Genomic DNA, 25712 nt, shown 5'->3' on the forward strand with positions numbered 1-25712 from the left:
AAGGGGGCACTTCTACTGACTGCCTATGTGGACACCACAATTTTTACTGTCTGCATTTCGTTCTTCCTATTATTACATATTTAGGGTGGAACATGAAACATGGTGCAATTTTGCAGCCCCGACCCTCAAACCGGCCCCCCCTTGCTAAATCACAGCATTTTTCTTCCCGCAGCTTCTGTATATTCTATAGAATCTGGCTCCACCTGCACAGCCATGCCATCCATTCACAGATCCATTACAAGTCTCATCTGCCACCGCGACAGAGAAACTCATAGTAATGAAAAACAAGTAAAGTGATGCCCTCCAGCTCCATAACCGGGGGTCCGTACCTGCATATGGACCTGGAGCTGGGGCAATAGTCTGCAGGAGGCTGAACACTGCAGCCGCCATCCTCTGATCAAATGCAAAAAATGCAGGCTTATGGGCAAAAATGTAATGCGTATTTTTCCTTTATAGGCAGCCTGTGCCTTTAAAACGATCTACGATTTAGCATTCCACGAACGGTCGGTCTAAATGTTTTTAGCAAGGGTTCTGTGACTCCTGAAAAAAATTGTAAAGGTTGCTCTGGGGTAAAAAGGATGAGAAAGGCTTCCCTAGCTGTTCGCTCTAATTGAATTGGGGGGGGGGTTTAAATTTTTTCTCACCCAGGAGCCCTTTGCCATACCCAACAATCTCAGTGACCATTGCATGTGATTGACAGGTCAGCCTGAAAAGTGTTTAGGCAGCCAGGTTCTGCTTTGCCTCCCAATGCCACTCATCCTGATCGCTGTCTAAGCAGGCTGCTTAAAGGAGCAACTCTATTTGCTTGTGGAAATGCGATTATTCCCGTCTGCTGCTGGAGCAGCTATCAGCACAGCGCAGACATGTATCTGTAGGTGACACCGCTGCCACATTTGCCTCCCATATTCCCATTGTGCGGAGCCGCCTGCTCCCAGCCAGAGAGGGGCGTGGCTAAGCGAACACCAGTGGGCATCTGGGCGCTGCTATGCAAATATCGATCCTGTTTCCAGGCTGGCCTGGCTGCAACAGCGCTGGAGGGGGGCGTGACCACGGGGGGCGGGGCCTTCTCCATTGAGTTGGGGAAAGCGGAGCGGAGGCAGATTGAAATCTGGAGGGGGACGGGAGAGGAGCAGGGGGAGATCGGGCGAGCGGAGTGATGCTGAGGACGGGATGAGACGCTCACAAGTCAGATCGCAGCACAAAGGGGCCAGCGGGGCAATCGCCCGGAATTCAGTAAGGAGATCCCTTTAAATGCACGGAGCTGGTGACTGCTGCTGGGGACCCAAGTAACTACAAGAGACCCCCCTCCCTCCCCACCTCCTGCAACATGAAGAGACATGATGACCCCAGACTGAGACAAAGAGGACCTGCTTAAGGGCACACACCTCAACTGGCACAAAGGAAAGAAAAAAAATCCAGCACAAACCTGGGCTGGTCACTGTGGGCACCTTGCATGCTGCGGCTGGCTGGGTTGTAGGTGGCACCAGGGCAGTGCCAGGCTCCCTGTGGATTATTAAAGGGCAGCTGGGAGGAAGAGCTTGCACTCAGGTAAGGTTGATGTGCTGGGATCTGTCAAAACACAGCTGCTGCTAGATCCTTTCTGTTTATTCTTCATGCTGCATGAGCAATGGTCAGGGCTGAACACTTGCGCTGGGTATTTTTGTTCCCTGTCACTTGCATTATTGATACATAGCACAAGTGCAATCCTGTGCTGTCACCCTGATGGGGAGAAGCACGAAAAAAAACAACTTCACTCACTTCGCAGAATTCTAGCAGTAGTGTGCATAGGCATGGCAGAGGCTTGTCTTAAAGGGACATGCCCAGGCATGGGGAATTTACCCCTGGAAATGACTGGTTTTCTGATGCTGCAGAGTGAGAGTAAGTTTTTCCCTATGGTAGCTTCTGTTATTGCCAGTATCTCTTTTTAATGGGATTTTTATTATATGTGTTAAAAGAAAAAGTGGCAGGTTTGTGGTGCTATCATTGGAAACTTTGGGTCTGTTCTGTGATGGGGAGCTATGGGTCTGTGGTTCTGTGATGGGGAACTATGGGTCTGTGGTTACATAATGGGGAAGTATGGGTCTGTGGTTCTGTGATGGGGAACTATGGTTCTGTGATGAGAACTATGGGTCTGTGGGTCCATGATGGGGAACAATGGGTCTGTGGTTCCATAATGGGGAAGTATGGGTCTGTGGTTCTGTGATGGGGAACTATGGTTCTGCGATGGAGAACTATGGGTCTGTGGTTCCATAATGGGGATGTATGGGTATGTGGTTCTTTGATGGGGAACTATGGGTCTGTGGTTCCATGATGGGGAACTATGGATCTGTGGTTCCATGATGGGAAACTATGGTTCTGTGATGGGGAACTATGGGTCTGTGGTTCTGTGATAGGGAACCATATGTCTTTGGTTCTCTGATGGGGAACTATGGCTGTGTGGTACTATGAAGGCAAGGCTAAGAATCTATAGTCCTGTTTTGGGGTTCTATGGTATTATGATGGAAAGGCTGCAGGTTTGTGGTCCTATAATGGGAAAACTATGGGTCTGTGGTCCGATGACAAGGACTCTATGGGTATTTGCACCTATGATGGGTAACTTTGGGTTTGTGATTCTGTGATGATGAACTATGAGTCTGTAGTCCTATGATAGGGAGGCAAAGCATCTATGGTCCTGTTTTGGGGAATTATGGGTGTGTGGTACGATGATGGAGAGGCTACAGGTTTATGGTACTATTAGGGGGAACTATGGGTCTGTGATCCTATGATAGGGAATATAGGTATGTGATCCACTGATGGGAAATCTGTGGGTCCTTAGTCTTATAATGGGAAACCTAAAGATCTGTGGTTTTATGATGGCGAAGCGTTGGACCTGTGCTGTAGAGAATCTCTGAGTCTGTGGGACTCAGAGACTGTATTGCTTGTGATTGGTGGATGTCTCTTGGAAATTACTAGGCAACTATATGCAATAAAATCCAACACCATTACTTTAATGCATTCACATGTAGAAATGCTTTTATGTATAATGTAGGTGTTTCAAACTTCACTCAAGCTTCTCTTAAATACAGTACAGATGAGTTGTGCAAACTATAGCACAGTTATTAAAGAACCACAAATCCCAGCTTGCCTTACTATCTGGCACTCTCAGCTCTTCAATTGCTGGTTCACCGTTTCCCCTGAGCCCTGCAGTAATTTGTATGATACATCAGGATGTTGGTGGAATTTTTGCTCTACCCTTCCACTGCAGCTCCAGCTGTGCCGGCATGTAAGTGGTTAATCGCGTCTGTTTTAACAACCCATTATGCACTATTTTCAGGCATCGCTGAGCCATTAGTGTCCCCTGTGGCTGTTGTGCATTATTAGGGTGAAAACAGTTCCATAATTTGCAGTTTTCAGAATATGTCCCACCGGGGAGTAAGAATTGGGTTAGGAGCCGTATTAAATACAGAAATAAACAAATCATTAAACTGCGGGCGGAATCCAAGCTGTTTTTGATGTCTAATGTTTCAAAAGTGAAATTAAGATCGCCAGCCTTTGTTTCAACTTGCTGCTTTCTTGGCGAGTTAACGCATTCATATAAATCGCAAGCTGTACCAAACAGACTTTGCAAAGAGAGATCATGCACAGGAGTTATAATCCTTCTTCCATTGAGTTGGCTGCCATGCAGTTGCCAAAGGCCAGCCTGTCATTGGTTGTTGACCCCGGCTAGGTTACATTGCTTTACTGCCGCCTGCGCTTTATGATTGCATAAGTAGAAGGAACGACAATGTAGAAGGAACTTCTAGCAATAAGTCGGTGTATGTCTGGATGGGTCACTGGGTGGCCACCCATACGATGAGGTTGTTAAAGGATTCTATGTTTCGTTCTATATGTAACAATACATCTGTAAATATTTTGACATTTTTCTTTTGTTTTATTGCATGTCATGACTCTGTATCATTTGATTTCATCTAATCCCGGGGGACTGTTTGGCTTGCGATTTGCAGCATGACATTGTTCATTGGCGATCATACAAAAGCTTCCTTTACATGCACCAAATGAGCGATAATGAGCACAGGGTCGCTGAGAAAATATCGCTGAAAATGTGAACTTTCCCAGGAGCAAAGAGAATATTTCCTTCACTTTACGAGTGCTGAATGTGAACCTTTCTGCTGCCACCTGGCAACCGTTCCAAGAATGAACAGTATTCATAGACCCCCCATGGATAGCTGCCTATTGATCTTACAGGTCTCTTTCTAATGAAAGCCCGACTAAATGTTCAATTTAAATCTGTCAAATACATTCCAGGCGTATCAAAATAAAAGGTGTGCGACATCTTACAGTTCATTTTCTGCCTGCATGCTGGTGGAAAGGATTATTTATGTCTGTGGGGAAGCAGTGGTCTCTCTGGATAGGTCTGACATGCCCCCTGCGGAGAAAGACATATAGCTTTGCAACATGCTCCCTGCAAAATAGTAATCTCTAGCTCTGACTCAGCAGTGGGAGCGGCAGACCTCTTCAGAGAGACCACTGCCTCCCCACAGAGAGGAAGGGTCCTTCTGTGCAGCTGCCCCTCTGAGTCAGAGATGGAGCTCTATATCTTACAAGTTACTTTAATTAGAAAGCAGCCACAGCCCAAGTAAAATAGCTGATCCACTGTGGGCATACTGTAGAAAAGGGTTCTTTCTTTCTGTGGGGAAACAAGGGTTTCTCTGCAGAGAACTGACATGCCCGCTGTTGAGAAACACCTGTAGCTCTGCACTGGGAAAAGCTCATGCTTCATGTTGATTGGAGAGCTCATGCTCACTGTTGATTGGAGAGCTCATGCTCACTGTTGATTTGGAGAACTCTAGCTCAGACTCCGCAGGGGGCGTGTCATACCTCTGCAGAGATACCACTGCTTCCACACAGAGAGAAAATATGCTTCTGCGCAGCCACCCCCTGCTTACGTATTGCTAGAGCTCTCCATTCAGCAAAGCTCATGCTCCCTGTTGACTGAAAAGCTCTAGCTCTTGCTAAGAAGGGAGTGTGTCAGAAAGACCACTGCTTCCACACAAAGAGCAAAGTTCATACTCAGTGTTGATTGGAAAGCTCTAGCTCTGACTGGTCAGGGGGAGTGTCATACCTCTGCAGAGATACCACTGCTTCCACACAGAGAGAAAGCATCCTTCTGTGCAGCTGCCCCCTCTGAGTCAGAGCTCTCCATCTTATAGCATGCTGTAGAAAACAATCCTTTCTTTCTGTGGGGAAGTGGTGGTCTCTCTGCAGAGAACTGACATGCCCCCTGCTGAAAAACACCTGTAGCTCTGTAATCAGCAAAGTTCATGCTCCCTGTTGATTGGAAGGCTGTAGTGGAACCCTTGCTTTTTCTGGGGAAGCAGCAGTATCATTGCAGCGCTCTGACACACCCCATACTGAGTGAGATGTGGCTCTGACTCAGCAGGGGGGGTGTCATACCTCTGCAGAGAGACCACTGCTTCCACCCAGAGAGCAAGAGTCCTGCTTTACAGCATGGTGACAGGGGGCAGACTTTTCTGCTCTGGCTTTGGCTAACTTCAAAAGACAACAAACAAACTTTGCACTCTTTTTGTTTTGACGCATATGTTGGAAAATATTGATCTGATTTGGTGAGAGATCGTCCTGTCCTCATTGGAAAGTGTTCCTGTTTAATGCTGTTTCCTCAAAGGTCATCCCAAATGGCACAAAACTGTCAGACTTATGTGATACTACTACCTGGCGGAAGTGCGAACAAATATTTAAGTTTGAACAACTGTTTGCACCATTTACAGTTGCCCAAAATTTGTACCCTTCATCCAATGTGTATGGGCATCTTAGGATTCCCACCCCCTTCCCACCCCCTTCCTGCCCCCCTGTGGTGCCCTATCTCTGGCTGCAGTATATCATTTTGTAGCCATTAGTGTCTTAGTGATATGTTTTGAACCAAGCTGATTTAGTTCAAAGTGTTTTACTTCTGGGCCGGTGCAATAAAGACAGAGGGGGGTGCTGGCTGTTTTGTTTTACATTGTGAAAAGTGCCCCTGACTGATCTTGGAAAACACCAATAAATCAGGATTCTGTTTTTTCCTTATTGATGGTGAGGTGGAAGTTGCCTCTTGGGAAAAGCACTCTCTTCTGTGCGCACTTCACTCCTGATGCCTCAGGGAACGGCCACGAGATTGTGCCACTGAGTGAAATTAGGGAGTGTGAGAGTCTGGTGGCCTTTGTGCCTCGGTCTCTGGAGTCCAGCTGAGTGATAGGGACTGTCACTAAACACCGTCCCTGTTTGTGTGTTTTTGGAAATGAGTCTATTGACTTACAGCCAAACAATCCATTTTAACCCTTGCGGCTGACAGATTTAATCGGCCCGCTACGTAATGGAGACTGACGCGTATTGCACTTAGGATGTATGGAAAAACACCTTTAAATTGACTCGTAGACATGGGTCAGCATTGTCTGAGCAAGCCTAGCCATGTATAGGTTTACAATTAGGGTATGGCACACTATGTTTTCTTTTGTTTTTTTGCTGTAAGTTCATGTTAGCCTAAAGACATATTTTGATTGGTTTGCTATCACTATGCAAACTGTATCTGCTGCAGCTAGCGAGCCTAGGTATGCAATAGTTGCAACTGTTCTTCCTCTGCTAGTGACAGATTAAAGTGAACCCATCAGACATTTGAAAGCCCAATTGAAATAGATATGCAGTCAGGTCAGACAAACATGGTACTAACGGCCTCCAATTTTATAGTCTTATCTCCACTTTCCTGTTGCATAGGTTGTAAAGTGTGTCTAAATATGTGCAGTCCAATAGGCACCAGAGATAGACCCAGCATAATCAGTAATCAGCCGTGAGTAACAGATCTGATAAGACACGCCCCCCCTTTCCTCCTCTGCAATACAAGGCAACACTGTGCTGAGGGGTGTGGTTATTACTCTGCTCTGCAAGCATAAATCATTGCATTGTTGGAAGGATTGGAGGGCAGGAAGCAGCATTTTTAAAGAAAAAGGTATTTTAAGGGATTTTCAAGCAAAAATAATTTGCATACTAAACTGTAACGAGATATAAAGGTGCAAGACTTGAATTGGGCTTTTATGCTTTAAATGTTAAAGACATGTCTAAAGCTTGCCATATACTGCTTGATTTTGTTTGGGTATTTGTGATAACGACACATCCATTGCTGTCAGAATACGATAGCAAAGCAGGGGAGATTCCCCCATCCAAGCTAAACAGCAAGCACTTTATTCTTGTTCAGCCCGTGGCCAGTCCCTGGCCAGAGAAGACACCACACAATTGCTGAAATTGCCTTTGTTACCCAGAGAAACCCTTGTTTGTGCCTCTCTGCATCTAGTTTCAATTTCTTACTAGGGCCTCTGACTTCAAGACACAACCCCACCATCTACCTTTGGTCTGTCCAGGAAGAGTGCCTTTCAGAGGACAAAGTCATTTATTCTGACATTAGATGGCTCTGAAGTCAGGCCTTTGTTATAAAATGAATCTAATTTCAGAGGGGATCTTTCTGCTGGTAAAGTTTATCAAAGGCACCTTGTGGCAGGAATATTTAAAAGGTAAAAATATCTAATTTGGTTTCTCAGTTTGGTTCCCATGAGTACACCGTAAACTAACCTTATCAGAGAAGCATGGGTATACCGTAAGCAGTCCCACAAACAAAAGCCTAACAGTAAAGTATGGGAAACCATAAACATTCCCGCAACTAATGGCTTATCGGTGAAGCATGGAAACACCATAAACAGTCTCAGAACCAAAGGCTTATCAGAGAAGCATGGGTACACCATAAACGGTCCCATAACCAAAAGCTTATCGGTGAAGCATGGGTACACCATGAATAGTCCCACCGCCAAAGGTCTATTGGTAAAGCATGGGTACACCATAAACAGTCTAACAACCAAAAGCTCATCGGTGAAGCATGGGTACATCATAAACAGTCCCACATCCAAAAGCCTATCAGTAAAGTATGGGTACACCATAAACAGTCCCAGGACCAAAAGCATATAATTGAAGTATGGGTACATCATAAACAGTCCCACAACCAAAAGCATATCATTGAAGTATGGGTACACCATAAACCGTCCCACAACCAAAAGCATATAATTGAAGTATGGGTACACCATAAACAGTCCCACAACCAAAAGCTTATCATTGAAGTATGGGTACACCATAAACAGTCCAACAACCAAAAGCATATAATTGAAGTATGGGTACACCATAAACAGTCCCACAACCAAAAGCTTATCATTGAAGTATGGGTACACCATAAACAGTCCCACAACCAAAAGCATATAATTGAAGTATGGGTACACCATAAACAGTCCCACAACCAAAAGCTTATCATTGAAGTATGGGTACACCATAAACAGTCCCACAACCAAAAGGATATCATTGACATATGGGTACACCAAAAACAGTCCCACAACAAAAAGCATATCAGGGAAGCATGGGTATATCATAAACAGGCCCACATTCAAAAGCTTATCGGTGAAGCTTGGGTACACCAAAAACAGTCCCACAACCAAAAGCATATCAGAGAAGCATGGGTATATGATAAACAGTCCCACAACCAAAAGCCTATCGAAGCATGGGTATATGATAAACAGTCCCACAACCAAAAGCTTATCAGAGAAGCATGGGTATATCATAAACAGTCCCACAACCAAAAGCTTATCGAAGCATGGGTATATCATAAACAGTCCCACAACCAAAAGCTTATCAGAGATACATGAGTACAGCATAAACAGTCCCACAACCAAAAGCATATCATTGAAGTATGGGTACACCATAAACCGTCCCACAACCAAAAGCATATAATTGAAGTATGGGTACACCATAAACAGTCCCACAACCAAAAGCTTATCATTGAAGTATGGGTACACCATAAACAGTCCCACAACCAAAAGCATATAATTGAAGTATGGGTACACCATAAACAGTCCCACAACCAAAAGCTTATCATTGAAGTATGGGTACACCATAAACAGTCCCACAACCAAAAGCATATAATTGAAGTATGGGTACACCATAAACAGTCCCACAACCAAAAGCTTATCATTGAAGTATGGGTACACCATAAACAGTCCCACAACCAAAAGGATATCATTGACATATGGGTACACCAAAAACAGTCCCACAACAAAAAGCATATCAGGGAAGCATGGGTATATCATAAACAGGCCCACATTCAAAAGCTTATCGGTGAAGCTTGGGTACACCAAAAACAGTCCCACAACCAAAAGCATATCAGAGAAGCATGGGTATATGATAAACAGTCCCACAACCAAAAGCCTATCGAAGCATGGGTATATGATAAACAGTCCCACAACCAAAAGCTTATCAGAGAAGCATGGGTATATCATAAACAGTCCCACAACCAAAAGCTTATCGGAGCATGGGTATATCATAAACAGTCCCACAACCAAAAGCTTATCAGAGATACATGAGTACAGCATAAACAGTCCCACAACCAAAAGCTTATCAGAGATACATGAGTACAGCATAAACAGGCCCACAAACAAAAGCTTAACGGTGAAGCATGGGCATATCATAAACAGTCCCACATCCAAAAGCTTATCAGTGAAGCATGGGAACACCATAAACAGTTCCACAACCAAATGTTTATTGGTGAGTTAATCAGCTTTTGACCAGACTGTTCCTTGTGAGAGATTTGGGGACTCTAGACTTTAAGCTCTTGTGGGTCTGACCAATTGTGAGATGTGTCTTGATGCTTGTGGTCCTGCATCACCAATATGAGTTTGCTTTAGTATCAACTAACTAATTTCAGTAAGAAAGATTAAAACAAAAACGGCTGTGAATTTTCCAAAATGTCATATGGACATTTTAGAAACCGGCAGCGCTTATTTTTAGACATAACGATAGTAGAGAGTTAAAAGTCTTCTTGTCACGTGTGGTATCGGCAGCACATCTGTGAAATGTGTCTGTTGTGAATTATTAATGTTTGCTGGAGAGTAAACATTTCATCCTTAATCAAGTAACCGGCTCCAATATAAGTAACTTTCAGGACATGTATTTACAGGACGGCCAATACCTACCTAACAGACACTCGTTTAATACATGGAAATACAGGGTTACAATTCTGATTTTGGTAAAGTTGCAGTGTTTACTTAATACTTAAATGGTTGTGGTCATCTGACCATCACACCTACTGTATGAGCAAACCTATGGGGCCACCTCTCTTATTAAAGGAGAACTATGAGGTGAGTGCTTTTCAGTCACCTCATAGTTCTAGCCGACCTGTGACAATGAGACAGTCACAGGTCGGCTCAGCAGATCGGGAGGTGAGCGAACAGTTACCGGCGTTCGCTTGCCTCTCTGCCGTGACAGGGGAGCGGCTGGATTCCCCCCTCCCCGCTTCGATCTGACGGACGGGGGAGGGGGCTGGTACAGCTGGCTCTGCCTCTAGATAGGCAGAGCCAGCTGTCAGTCACGCAGCTGGGCGGATCCCGGCACAATTGTCGGGATCCGCTTCAGCTGCGGCGTCTCAGTATACCACGAGCAGGAGCTCGCGGTATACTGTGGCTTCTCATTATACCGCAAGCTGTAGCTCGCGGTATACTGAGCCTAGGGTGATGGGAGGACGCTAGTTTGTGTCCTCCCGTTACTCTAAGGAGAACTGTGGGGAAAAGACTTAACCCCATAGTTCTCCTTTAAGCCCAGATGTTTCTAGTGTTTTTGCTACAACATACACAGACATTTTCGATAATTGCTTGCTTCTAATCTTGTGGCAACAGTTTAGAGAAGGCCCTGTTCTGTTCCAGCATGAACAGATGAATAGGCGGCCAACACAGATTTTAATGGGCTTGCAACCTTTTATTGCAGCGGTGGAAAAAATCATTATGGAATTAAGGAACCAGTCTGTCCAATCCAGGAGCCAGCAGGATTTGTTTAGGAGCTCTATTGACAACTACTAGAGAAAACCTCAAAAGTTGGGCGCTGTCTGTAAAATGTAAGGAACGTTGACTACCTGGCCCCAGGGGTTTGTCCGGCCGTGTTTTATTCAGACATCACAATGCAATGATGGGTCACATGTGTGTACTGTGATGAGCTGAAATGGTGGTGGGTCTGTTGCATTGTGTAAGTGCATTGGGGTGTCATTGAAAATGAATGGCGCCACAATGCAGTGCACCATTTTAAAACATTAACCTGCATCGTGATTACAAGTGTTTTACTGCCAAAATGTTGTCAAAATCGAGGACAAAAAGGCTCCTACTATTAAGCAGATTTCCTTTATGTGTCAGCCATGATCTCTTTTCTTTTCAAGGGTTTTTTTTCTGTTTCTTTTTTCGCTTTAAGGGTTTCATAGACCCGCGTACACTGGAATTGCCAGCGTATTCCCATCACGCCATGGGCTTACATAGTGCCAGCGTATACCCACCGACAACAGCATACAGCTAGTTACTTTTACATGAGGCTTACACTGCACCTGCAGCTCCCTGGTGGTGAGCATATTCTTGTATTTATGGTATACATTGATAGGTGCTTAACTGCAAGAGACAAATTCCCGGAGCCAGGTAGCCAATGCTACTTAAAAATTACAACCGGTGCCTAACTTATGAGGTTTTCTCTAGTTGTAGTCAATAGAGCTGGCGCCTAAAAAATCCTTCTGGCCCCTGCATTGGACAGACTGACTCCTGCATTGCATATTCATTTTTCAACAAGTCACTTTAAAGTGGGGCAGACAGAGACAAGAAATGCTTGCGGTTAGCCTGGTTTAGGAAATCAGCTGATTTGCATATAAGCAGCCCAGGGACAAAATTGTTAATAGGTTAATTGTGGAGCTCTAACCCGCTCTTCTATTAGAAACTCTAGAAACACGTCCTTGTGGTGGCATCTTGCTAACTGCCTCAGATGGCTCAAGAAGGGTTAACTTAGTAGCAGCGGGGAGGCTTGTGGCTAGTGGAAGTTGTGCATTGTCTGTGCCTGTGATCTCACACTAAGGAATGTGTCATTCCCCTCTCCTCTACTCCCCGGACAACTAAATGCCCAGATCTTCCTCTCTGTTGGGGTTCTTTCTGTCTATGGGGAAGATTGTCTTGGAGAGTTGATGACAAAAGAGGGGAAGGGGGGTAGGGACTGAAGGATGTGCAAACTTTGGAAGATGCTGAATACACTCGCAGTGCAGATAGGAGGACGTAGCTGGAATCTGCTGCAGTGCCCGGGGAGGGGAATCATTTTAGTAGATCTAAACCACAACTGGACTTTTTGAAAATGTTCTTACCCCATAAGGGCTCATTCGCACATTAGCATTTAATTGTGGTGCATTAATGCACATGTGCTAATTTTGGCGTGCATTGTCTTAAGGCTGTCCATTGATTATGAATGGGTTGCCAATGCACCGGATGAAAAAACACACATGACCCTTTTTAACAATGCAGCACACCACAACGCAGAGTATATGTGTTGTGTGGTCCACTGCTGAACATCTTGCTTTACTGTACAATGAGTTGAGGGGCAGTTTACAATGAATGGCACTGCAATGCATCGGGCATACATCAGGTGCATTGCTCTGCCTTTAGTGCACTCGTTACAACAAGCGCATCAACACATGTTCCATTGCTGTCCATCCCCCTCACAGTTTGACTGTTGCTATGCAGATGGTTATGAGAGGCCAATTCCAATACAGATTTAGGTACCTATGGTGGTTCTTTGTAGAAATATATTAAAGTATAAATCCTATCTGGATAACACTAAGGACCTGATGTGTAAATCTTCAGCCCAGTGTATAGCTGGGTGAATGCCATTCGCACACCATTGCAACCACTAGATGGCGCTGGGGAGCTTAAGAATTTCCCATGCTTCTTGGCGCCTTCTAGTGGTGGTAGAGTTGTGCGAACGGCATTCCCCCGCTATACACTGGGCTGAAGATTTATACATCAAGTCCTAAATGTCATCCAGTTAGGATTTATACTTTAATGTGGGTGGAACATTTATAAGTCAGCCCCTAAAGCTGGCCATACACCTATAGATTATCTGCAGATTTTCTATGGTCAGATGGAAAAAGTGCAACAGATTCTTCCATCTACGCTAAACTATGTGGATGGAGGAATCTCCCACTGGACCAAGCTTCAGTATCTTGCTAGTCGGTCCCACTGGCTTTAAAAATACCTGAACAATGCCTGCATCCAATCAGATTGTAAAGGTATTTTGACAGCCAGCGGGGCCGACCAGCCAGATACTGAAGCTTGGCCAAGTGGGAGATTCCTCCATCCATACAGTTTAGGGTAGATGGAGGAATCTGTTGCACTTTTTCCATCTGACCATAGAAAATCTGCAGATCTATAGGCATATGGTCAGCGTAAGTTTGCTAAAGCACTTGGTGCTGCTGATCCAACTCCAACAATGGCTGCATGGCATTTCCTAGGGTGGGTTTCCTGATGGTGACAACATTGGACCATGCCTATGTCAAAATGTAGGCACCAGCTGCAATTTTAATGGACCGTTGGCGACTTGGCTCCTGGGATTTGTGTTAAGGCTTATATGTGATTTCATTAAATGGGTTCACGTTTACATTAACGCCTTACCAGATTAACCTTTCAATGTAATTAATAGATTGCAACTATGTTCAGTTCTGGTAAGTTCGTTAAACTCGGTCATGTTTATCCGTCGCTGTGAAAACTTTTTTTTTTATGTATGTCAGTGTGTAGTTAATGTTTAGTGGCCCTTTAATTCTTGCCATCGGGTTTGCAGCCTTTAATGTGTTCAGGCGGTGGTAGTCGTCATTAAAAAAAGATGCTCCATCAGGGTGAGATTGAGAAGGAAGCCTGGGATTCCTTTGTTCCCATTCTTCCAGGGTGGTGAATTAGAAGCTGGGGGAGGGTGTCTGACTGGCTTATCATCTATTCAGTAACAGCTGCTGCCTGAATACCTTATCTGAGCCGGTTCCATGGGAGCCGCTGAGAAGGGCTGGAGTCCTGGAAGTGCCACTGGACTGGAAAATTTATACCAGCTCTGTTATATTATTCCCTTGGATTGCATCGCTCGGCTCCTGCTATGGCACGTCGGGCACGCATTCGGCGCACTTTTCTCGCTATATAAGTCACTGCCAATAATTTTTGTCAGATTTATAGAATGGAGGGCGGTTTGTTTTGGCAAGTCTTTTTTTTTACTGCAAAAACAATATTGGCTCCGCTATGTTAACTATACATCCTAGACTGCAATGTAAGATGTACTTTTGGGGCTTCGGTTCAGGGTTAAAGTGGAGAAAATGTTAATAGAAATTTTTATCCAGCTATTATTTGGTATGTATGTATTGAAGAAACATCATTAAAGGGTTTCTAAACCCTCAAGTTGTTTGCATATATATGGCTAGCAAGCAGCAGATATATGGAAAAAAAACCCAAACACTTTAAAAGCGGTTTAAACTTACCCTGTCTTCGCCGCACGCTCCTGTCCGAAAATGCTCAGGAAGGCCGCAAAGCGTTATGGGGCGGGCGCATGCGCAGTTCGGATTTTCGGCCGGGAGACGAGGAGAGACACAAGGTAAGTCTATGGACGCGTGCACCCGCATGCAGACACTGTGGGGTCGGAAGTGCCAGCAAGGACAGAGGATTCAGCGCTGGATCGGAAACCCGCAGCACCGCTGGAGAGAATGCTGCAAAGGACAGGAAAGAAGAGGAAGATCGGATTAAGAGACATCATTTAATGTAAGTGCTTTAATTAACATTGGGGGGAGGGAGAAAAGTTTTTTACTTTAATGTCACTTTAAATGTATTTTAAAGGCAGCTAATATAAGTGCTGAATTCTGCCTTGCCATTAGCTTCCTGTGATCTCCTGCACAGCAAGACTGGGAGATGTGTCAGGCACTTCCTGTTATAGAGTGACAACCCTGTGTCTCTGTCTTCCAGTTATCTCTAAAGCTGGCTATACATAAGCCTGTCCCCGCCAGAAGCTGAAGAGCGGGACCCTTGCTCTCTGTGTAGAAGCAATGGTCTCTCTGCAGAGGTCCGACACACCCCCTACTAAGTCAGACCTATAGCACTACAGTCAGCTGCAGAGTGGGACCCTTGCTCACTGTATAGACACATCCCCTACTGGCAATCATAAAACAATACATACATTTAAAAAAATGATTAAATCATTAAATTAATTTTAAAGACAGCTAATATAGGTACCCAATTTTCCTTGGTATCAGCTTCCTGTAATCTTCTGCACAGCAAGACTGGGAGGTGTTCAGGCACTTCCTGTTATAGGGTGACCACCCTGTGTCCCTGTCTTCCATTTGTTCCCTAAAGCTGGCTATACATAAGCCTGTCCCCGCCAGTAGCTATAGAGTGGGACCCTTGCTTGCTGTGTAGAAGCAGTGGTCTCTTTGCAGAGGTCTCACACACCCCCTACTAAGTCAGACCTATAGCACTACAATCAGCTGCAGAGTGGGACCCTTGCTCACTGTGTAAAAGCAGTGGTCTCCCTGCAGATGTCTGACACATCCCCTACTGGCAGTATTTAAAATCATTATTTATATTATTTAAAAAATTAATCATTACATAAATAAAATGAAAAAGCATTAAATCAATGTATTTTAAAGACAGCTAAGGTACCCAATAGGTACCCAATTTTCCTTGGTATCAGCTTCCTGTAATCTCCTGCGCAGCAAGACTGGGAGATGTTCAGGCACTTCCTGTTGTAGGGTGACAACCCTGCATCTCGGTCTTCCAGTTGTTCTCGAAAGCTGGACATACATAAGCCTGACCCCTGCTAGTAGCTGATGAGGGGGACCCTTGCTGTCTGTATAGAAGCAGTGGTCTCCCTGCAGAGGTCCGACACACCCCCTGCTAAGTTCTATAGCATTACAGTCATCTGCAGAGTGGGACACTTGCTCTTTGTGTGGAAGTGGTGTTATCTTTGCAGAGGTCCAACATGCCCCTGGATAATAAAGAGCACTGCACTGCAAAACTCATGCTCCCCACTGTTTGGCGAGATCTAGTTCTAACTTGCAGGGGGCGTGGTGGACTGCTGCAGAGAGACCATTGCTTCCCCACTGAAAGCAAGTGTCCGTCTCTGCAGTGTGCTCCCAGGGAACAGACATTTCTAGCAACCATGGCTGCTTTGTAATTGGAATTGAAATGGATTTGAGACAGTAAAAAAACACCGGCAATCTTGGCAAAATCAGTGTAATTTTTGCCCCATTAGAATGGGCCAATTTCCATGACATCTCCTTGCAGTCGGCCATCATTCGATTCCTTTGCGATTTTTATAGAAGATATCAAGTTTAATTGCTCTTTCAAATCGCACAACCATGTGCCAAATGTTTTTCTATATTAACTTTTGCCAAAATTGTATGTGCCAAAGTTTTTGTCACTGGAACTCCTATGGACAGAAGATGCCGTGAGAAGTGTCACCTCCTGATCCGGCCTGGATATGGTGGTGATTTAGCGGCTACAGACTTGGGAACAAAGGACAGCCGAAAGCCATTTGTAGATGTCCAGTTATGCGGCTCTGGAGTTGTAAGTCATAGCAGGCAGCTCTCCTAAAACAAAACCCGGAGTGTCGACTTCCCTGCCAGGAATCCAAAGTATGCCCAGCACCTCTTTTCAGTTGGAGGTCACATTCCTTCCTGCAATTAACCTGGAACACAGCTGAGGGTCTCCGGAACAGGTGCTCTATGTACGATTAGAGGACAGCCGCAGGAACAGGCTCTTCTCTGTCCTTCCATTATATGTTCGACCTACAAGCCTGGACCTTATGTTTCGGGGCCTCCGAGGTCAAAGGGTTCAAAGAGAATCCCTCGAAGCGCTAAATTTAAGACGGCCCCGTAAAATGACCCCATTGTAAATAAAAAAATAACAGTATTTCTGTTGAAGTCCACGGTGACACCAGAAAGGTGACACCAGAAGTCCCCTGGTGTCACCGTGTGTTTCAAAACATTTTTTGATCCATTTGTGTGAACAAGGAAAAAAAAATGGTTGAGCATTGATGGAATAAGAGTTTCCATTGTTCTTCTGTTTCATGGAATGTTGATTAAGGTCTGGAGGGGTACAACCCGACCAACCCTGGGTGGGGGAAGTTGGGCACAAGCCTTTTGATGGTTTTAAGTTGGACATACTCTGCAGATCCCTCCATCAATGCTACGAGTGCATTGACCGAGGAATCCCCGCTGTTTCTATTGTATTCTGGAATACCTAAACAGAGCCAGCAGCTCATTGGCTGCCAACTTGTACGAAGATTTTCCGACCGGCTCCTTTGATCAGCTGATCTTCAAGAACCAGCCACAATGTGCACAGTGTCTGGCCACTTTTAGATTTTGGAAGGTAGGTTAGCAATGTCTTCATTATCATGAAAGTAGGTAAAATCCCAGAACCCAGGTCACCAATGATCCCTACAAATGACAGCTGGCACCTAAAATGTTGAGGTTTTCTCTAGTGGTGGTTTGAGGTTAGGGGGGGGGGGGTCTCCTTAATGCCACCATGTTCCGTGTTATACCCTAAGGGCCCGTTCACACCGGATGCAGTGCTTTCCGGCCCAATTCTGGCCAGAACGCACTGCCTCACATTGCGGCCGGCTAATTTTTTTGTGGGGCAGGAGGGGGCGTGGCGAGCCATTGAAGTGAATGGCACCGGAGCTACGCCCTCCGGCCGCAATGTGATCAGCCGCATGGGATCGCAAGGCACATTATGCTTGCAGTCCGGCCCGGTGCAATCAAAATAGTGCTTGCAGCATTTTGATCGCACTGGACCACCGTGCGGCCGGATGGCGTGGCTACGGTGCCATTTACTACCATGGACCGCCACTCCCCCTCCTGCCCCACAAAAAAGTGAGCCGGCCGCAATGCGATGCAGTGCGTTCTGGCCAGAATCGGGCCGGAACGCACTCCATCTGGTGTGAACGAGCCCTAAATATCGGTGTTAAAGTAGTATTAAAGGAGAACTATGAGGTGAGTGCTTTTCACTCACCTCATAGTTCTAGCCGACCTGTGACAATGAGACTGTCACATGTCGGCTCAGTAGATCGGGAGGTGAGCAAACACATACCGGTGATCGCTCTCTTCTCGATCCTGTCACGGCTCTCTGCCGTGACAGGGGAGGGACTGGATTCTCCCCTCCCCTGTCCGATCCTCCAGCACTGACTGGCGGAACGGACGGGGGACAGGACGGGTACAGCTGGCTCTGCCTCTAGATAGGCAGAGCCAGCTGTCACTCCCGCAGCTGGGCAGATCCAGACATAATTATCGGGATCCGCTTCAGCGTCTCAGTATAGCGCGAGCTGTAGCTCACGCTATACTGAGCTTAGGGTGACGGGAGGACGCTAGTTTGTGGTGTCCTCCAGTTACCCTAAGGAGAACTATGGGGGAAAGCCCTATCCCCATAGTTCTCTTTTAAAATCTCTAACCTTTTTTCAATAATGAATCCAGATCAAACCCAGCAAAGTGTTTTTTAAAAATTTTTCCCAAACACATGTTATCATCATGTTTCCAAACAGCTCCAACTCTCTCTCCTCGGCTTTCCTGAACTTCCCGTCCAGTACAAGATCACAAGAGATAGAGCAGACTCCAGCAGCCGTCCATTTACTATCTTGGAGGGAGGAGCAGGGGAGTGTCTTGCCTTGCTGTGTCTGTGAGTTTGTGGAGACACACACAGCTTACTAGCACACACCAGGGTGACTCCATAGAACCCTGCAAGGGAAAGGAGCCACCCTCAAACAGGAGAGAGCTCAGGGGACCAGCTGATTCTGCAGGAAGCTAAAACTTTTAAACATCAAGGGGCAGCATCCATTGTAAGTGATTTTATCAGAATTTGAAGTAGCCTAAAAAAACCTTTTTGACTTTAATATCGCTTCAATGGAACATGATGTTAAAGGTCGAATTAGCAACATGAACTTGTAACAATGGACTTGTAACAATGAAATACATTGTTGGCTTGTCTCCATAGAGGGAGCTGTGCGATTCTGTCTTCTGAAGTATGATTATGTTGTCACAATGTAACTGCAACAAAAAAAAAAAATGAAAAACAGCGATTCCAATGAAACAATAAAGCAGCTGCGCATGCCGCCATTTGACTCCGGCTTTCCTGACGTTCGAGTGATAACACACTAATTGGTTATTGATCATTGTGGTGTTGAACAAATTTAGGCCCCCTGCATTGTTAGTGGATGACCCTCCGTCTACCCAATGCGCTCCTTTTAATGATGCATGCTATACATCTGGCAGACAGCGGCCTTTTCCTGTTTTCCCCACTTTTGTCCCAATTGCTGCAACTTGAGATGAATTAAATAATTCATGTCAAAAAAGCATAAATAATTTAACCGGCCCCTTGTTATTGGAGAATACATAAAAAGGGAGGCAGACCATTGGCCACGTTGAGATGTTGCTGAACATAATGCGACATTTTCACATGAGTGGATGAGAGCGCAAGTCCATTGGAGTGAAAGGAGCACCATATGGGGTCTGAGGTGCCCTAATTATCAATTGTTTAAAGCAAACAATTAATTATAACAATAAAGTAATATTAAACTCTAAAACATGTCTGCAATAATGAATCCAGATCAAACAAATGTACATTACCCAGCAAAGCATTTCTTTATATGTTTGCCCAAACACTTACAATCATAATGTTTCTGAACAGCTCCAACTCTCTCAGGTCAGCTTCCTTGAACTTTCCAGTGCAAGATCACATGGGACAGAGCAGTCTCCAGCAGCTGTCCATCTACTAGCATGGAGAAGATAGGAGTAAGGCTGGGTTCACACCTAGGCGTATCGAATATGCGCGTTTGTCGCGCGTTTCGTGTCTGGCGTTTTTACCGCAATTCACGGTAAAAAAAACGAGCGTTTCCGAGGACTACCTGGCTGTATCCCAATGGATACGCGCAGCAAATACGCCCCAAAGAAGCTCCTTTACTTCTTTGGGCGTAGGGCGTTTTGCAGCGCGTTCCATTGGTTATAGGTAATCATTGGTTTTCACATGTTGAGGGTTTTACAGAGCGTAGGAACGCACTGTAAAACGCCCAGGTGTGAACCAGGCCTAAGAAGGAAAGGGGAGCAGGGAGGAGGGAAGTGGCTTGCCCTGCTGTGCCTGTGTGTTAGTGGAGACACACAGCGTAGTAGCACACACAAGGGTGTCTCCTTAGGACCCTGCAAGTGTAAGGAGCCACCCTAAGGACCCATTCACACCAAGGCGGAATCGTTTACAGCGTGGTTTCCGCTCAATTTTTGAAAGGGTGTTTTTAATCGCGTTTCAGCTTTAAATAAATCATCTTCCTTTCCTTATTATTAGAAAAATAAAGAGAGATAACAAATTTCTTGATCTTAGATATTCTTCAGAGGAGGGTCACATGACCAATGCTGAGGAATAAAACCTGTGTAAGTGGGGATTCCCCCTTAGGCCCCATTCACACTGAGCGATTCGCAAATCGCGCGTTTGTCGCACGATTTGCATTTTGCGAGATATCGCGCGTGTATCGCGCAAATGGTTGCATTGAGCAAACTAGAATCGCGGCAAAATCCGCTCCAAAAAGGGTCCTGCTGTAACGACGCACGACCCGCGACAGCGACGGACAGAGCCCCATTGCCATGCATTGGAGAGCGATATCGCGCGGTAAATACCCGCGATATCGCGCGGTACGCTCAGTGTGAATGGGGCCTAACAGTTTTAGTTTTTAGGATTTATTCTATGGAACAGCCATCGATTGTGATCACACTCTCCCAACTGTCATTGTCCAGTGCGGCTCTGACTGTTGGGACAATATGGGACAGTGATGAGTATATCAGCTCGCCGTGTCCTGGATTCGGATTGGGCGGACTCGCAGCGGGCAGAGATGATGGATCGTACCCTGGATCCGGGGAAATGTACAAAAGAAGCCGTGGCTTTGAAGCAGAAATAAAATCCATCTTGTCATATGCAGGGTATCGGTTTTACAGGCTACCTGGCAGATTTATGGGGAGCCTCTCAGCACAGGTGGTGAAGATTAATTGCGCAGTAGAACACGAGATGCTCCGAACAGACACAACATTCCAAACTGTATGGACAGGCCAACCTTACTATAGGGAGGAAGGGCTGTCCATTCATCAATAATACAATGATGATCAATATTGAATGGAATAGGCAACCTCCGCACTCCAACTGTGGTACAAATACATATCCCATCATGCCTCTGCTTCCGAGAGTCATACTTGTGGCTGTCAGCCTTGCAGTGACTCATGGGGCTTGTAGTTCCACAAAAGCTACAGTGTCTCGTTTGCCTATCCTTGGTATAAACCCTACGGCTTGTGATATAGAGTGTGATACTATGTGCAGTAATCCAGTGTGGAACTTGGAGCTTCCTGTAATAAAGACCGATCACTGCTGATCTCTCTCCCTGTGCTGATTGACTGGTCTTGTCTCCGCCCCCTCCTGTAATAAAGACCGCTCACTGCTGCTCTCTCTTCTTGTGCAGGGTGACTGGTCCTGTCTACGCGCCCTCCTACGAAAAAGACTGGTTACTGCTACTCTCTTTCCCTGTGCAGGGTGACTGGTCTTGTCTCCGCCCCCTCCTGTAATAAAGACCGATCACTGCTGCTCTCTCTCCTTGTGCATGGTGTCTGGTCTTGTCTCCCCCTACTGTAATAAAGACCAATCACTGCTGCTCTCTCTGCCTGTGCAGGGGGACTGGTCTTGTCTCTGCCCCCTCCTGTAGTTTTCTGCAGGCAGCCTGTAGTAGGTGGAGCCTGCTGGGCTCCTCCTACAGCTCTTCTCTCTGCACAGGCTATGTACAGCAGAGTGATGATGTCACTGCTGCTTTTACAAGGTATTAACTGGGCTTGCAAAGGCATTTGCTGCACAGATTTGGAAGAAATACACAAAGCTCACCAGGATGCAAGGAAGAGCACACACGACCCTTGTACTTCGATAATATTTACTTATCTGGGAGTTTAACTTTAAAACTGGCCGAGTTTCCATTTTTTCCTGCATGTTTGAAGCAGTTTTAGCTTTTTCACTCCGATCTGCCAGACAGGATTTCTCTGATTGCAAACAGTGGGCACTCTCAGTGTCTATAGTCATCCTTGGTATCTTCTACTCCCAGGATATAGACAGCCACCTCTACAGAAGGTTCAGCTACACCCCCCCCTTCTGCCATCCTCTCTCTGCTCCCAGGCATGTCTCATTGCACGCCTCACTGGCAGTGTCATGTCAATATTTGTGCCACATGGGCATGGTTACAGCCCTTCACTGCCCCGGGACTAGTGAATTATCACTCAGGCTGAACGCGCCAGGGCCCGCCTACGTTACACTGTACACATTATAAAACAGCGTCAGTTTTATTTTATCTCATCTATTTATTATATCATCTCAATTGATTTTGCTGCATAGAGGTCTATAAGTGAGACACAGTATCCATCCGCCAGAACAGTTAATGTGACACTGTGGGACTCATTCACACCAGATGAAGGCCCCGTTCACATTGAGCGATTTATCGCGCGATTTTTGCAGCGATATCGCTCATATTTCCGCACTATATCGCTCTATGTAGTTTCACCAATAAATTTCAATGTAGCTGTTCACATCTCGTCGCTCAATGTCGCTCAATATCGCTCAATATCGCTTGTAGCTCGTCGCTGGTAGCTTGTCGCTTCTACATGACCCTTTTTTAGAGCGATTTTGAGCGAAATTGCTCCTGATTGCATACAGCCCAATAGGAAGATGTTGCGCGACACGCCGCTCAAAGTCACGCGATTTGCATGTCGCTCAGTGTGAATGGGGTCGAACTGTGTTCATCAACATAGGCTCAACGCAAGGGCACATAGAAAACAATTGCGCTCTGTGTGCCCTGTTCACATCATAGTTGTGTGATGTGTAACAATGCAGACGTGCAACGTGCTGCACTGTATAAAGTTCAGTTAAGCTTTTTTGTAGTTTTACATACATGTAAAAAGAGGAAACATTGCGATGCATTTTAACAACGCATCACACCACCCATACACAACACACACCAGCACACAGGCTTGTGTGAATGGGCCCTTGGACCCCCCATAAAAAACTGATTCAGATTTGGCTGTCAGTATTGTGCAAGTCAGTACCACCCAAAACTTGTTTTTTTGGGGGGGTTTTGATTATTTGCTGATACTTTATCTTCAGTCAATATTCAGCTCCGGAGCCACACAGCATCCTTGGTTGCTAGGATGCTGTTGAATGTGCAGCATCATTGGTTGCTAGGATGCTGTAGAATGCGCAGCATCATTAGTTGGTAGAATGCTGTTGAAGGCGCAGCATCTTTGGTTGCTAGGATGCTATTGAAGGCGCAGCATCATTGGTTGCTAGGATACTGTTGAAGGCGCAGCATCATTAGTTGCTAGGATACTGTTGAAGGTGCAGCATCATTAGTTGCTAGAATGCTTTGGAAGGCTCAGCATCATTGGTTGTTAGGATGCTGGCGAATGCGCAGCATCATTAGTTGTAGGATGCTGTTGAAGGCGCAGCATCTTTGGTTGTTATGATGCTGTTGAAGGCACAGCATCATTGGTTGCTAGATGACAGCATCCTAGCAACCAACAACGCATTCCTGGTCCCATTCAGCTCCTGTTTGGACATTCCCTGGTTGACAGCTGAATGTAAACAAAGGGGCAGAGATCCTGGCTGACGTCATTGATTATATATGGCCACTGGGGTCTGGAGATGCTGGCTGACATCGTTTACCAAATATTGTAATGGCCATATTTGGCCAATAATGTCAGCCAACAACCCCGACTCATTGTTTATATTCAGCTGTCATCCAGGAAGTCATCAGCTGACTATTGACATTGATTGTGTCATTGGTTGCTATTTGTTGTCAGAGATGTGTCATTGGTTGCTAGGGTGCTGTCAGCTGCACAGTGCCAGCATCCTAGCAACCAAGGATGCTTTGCAGCCGACAACATCCTAACAACCAAGCCAGCAACTGAATGGGCTGGGGATGTCATACGCATCCTAGCAACTAGTAGCTGCCCTGCCACTGTGCAGTAAGGCCTCACTCTGAGCACCAGCATGTGTCTGTATGCCAACTCAGACTTGGTCTTAAATAACTCCACTTTCATTATATATGAACTGGCGGTCGCAGCCATAGTGACACGAAATTGGCGCAAATAAGAACTACCTGAATCTGTTGTATGTGTTTTAACGAAACCCTCTCAGGGGATATATGAACTAGGTGCAGAACTTTTTAAAGGGACAACACTTCCAAAAAAGTTTTGCAATGGCTTTAATAAATCCCCCCCCCCTCCCCCCCCCCTCATAACTTCACAGGGGTTAACATAACAATCCCGGTGTGTGTCAACCGCTTCCAGCTGACCCCTGTGCCGGAGCAGTGTACACAGGGTTAGTCCTTGTTACATGGGGCAGCTAATCTGAAGGCCTCTGGGGCAATGTTGATCTTACCGTTGTTGTCTCTTGACATGTCAGCAGGTTTTTTCCCTTTAAGCGCACACATCTGGCCTCTCCTAATTTATCGTTCCATTGAGCTGACCCTCACGTTTTACCTCACCGCTTGGCCTTGGAGGATGTAATGATTAAACAGGACTCAATTCCCGAAGACTTAATGACTGTAATTCAGCGAGGTCCACTGGCGGCTTATACTCGTCCGCTGGGCTCTTGAGTTATGAATGCCGCAGCACGTTACACAACGCGGGAAGAGCGGCAGTGTTGTTCCGCAAGGTTCAGGTATATATTAATCTGCTTGGAATGTAGGTAATGTGGAAAGAGGAGATGCGATAACACCTTGTGGTTTTGCAATGACTAAACTAACTCTAGATTTTATTAAAGGAAACCTACAGTATAATGACAACATAGGTAGGCTGCCATTGCTGAACCATACTTTTTTTTAAAAATGCCAGCTGTTATATTTTCCTCTGGCTTCAATACTTTGAGCCACTGACCTGGAATAGGAATGTGGATTAGAGGGTTTGACATTCCCTTGACTCCACTACCTTTGACCAGATCTGTGCAGTAATCTGTGTGATACTTGGAGCTTCTGTAATAAAGACCGCTCACTGCTGCTCTCTCTCCTTGTGCAGGGTGACTGGTCTTGTCTCCGCCCCCTCCTGTAATAAAGACCGGTCACTGCTGCGCTCTCTCCTTGTGCAGGGTGACTGGTCTTGCCGCCACCCCCTCCTGTAAAAAGACCGCTCACTGCTGCTCTCTCTCCTTGTGCAGGGTGACTGGTCTTGTCTCTGCCCCCTCCTGTAGTTTTCTGCAGCCAGCATCTAGTAGGTGGGGCATGTTTGACCCCGTCCCACAACTCTGCTCCTCTGCACAGGCTATACAGCACAGTGATGATGTCACTACTACTTTTATATAAGTTTGTAAAGGATTTTGATGCACACAAAGAGAATTTGTATCCTTTGTGGCTATTGATAAATATATTCAAATACAAGTTTTTTTTCCTGGAGTTCACTTTTAATCAAAAGGGGCCCAAATAATAGAAATATGTTCATTGTTAGAGTTTACATTCACATTTTATGGCCTTGAGCATAAAATGAGCACTGTCTTATTGTCTTGCTTTCCGACAACATATCAGCCGTTACTCACAGTACACATTCACTCAGCACTGAGATCTCCCCCAACCAATTCCTTTGATTGGTAGACGTTTGCCGCGACCTGCCATGGAAGGCACCTTCACTGTGCTGCATCTGTTGCAGCTCCATAGCAAAAAAAGATATGTACATCACAAAATTAGGTGAATTCATGAAAAACTGCCTCCTGATTGGAGTTCTTCTTTGAGAAACATCCTACCTTCATGGGTTTCCTGAATTTTGGCTTTAGACGGCAGAT

At 45.6% G+C, this 25712-nt stretch overlaps 1 protein-coding gene across 2 annotated transcripts in view; it reads left to right on the forward strand.

Annotated features, from left to right (window-relative positions):
- The first annotated feature begins 1484 nt into the window (after positions 1-1484).
- PLXNB1 (plexin B1) overlaps positions 1485-25712 on the forward strand; it is a 175959-nt gene continuing 151731 nt past the window's right edge. For both annotated transcript variants that reach the window (XM_018557973.1, XM_018557974.1), the window contains exon 1: positions 1485-1548. The gene's annotated coding sequence lies outside the window, so the exon portion shown is untranslated. The remainder of the gene's footprint in view (positions 1549-25712) is intronic.

This window comes from Nanorana parkeri, unplaced genomic scaffold (assembly GCF_000935625.1).
Source record: "Nanorana parkeri isolate BGI_ZX_2015 unplaced genomic scaffold, ASM93562v1 scaffold314, whole genome shotgun sequence".
NCBI lineage: Eukaryota > Metazoa > Chordata > Amphibia > Anura > Dicroglossidae > Nanorana > Nanorana parkeri.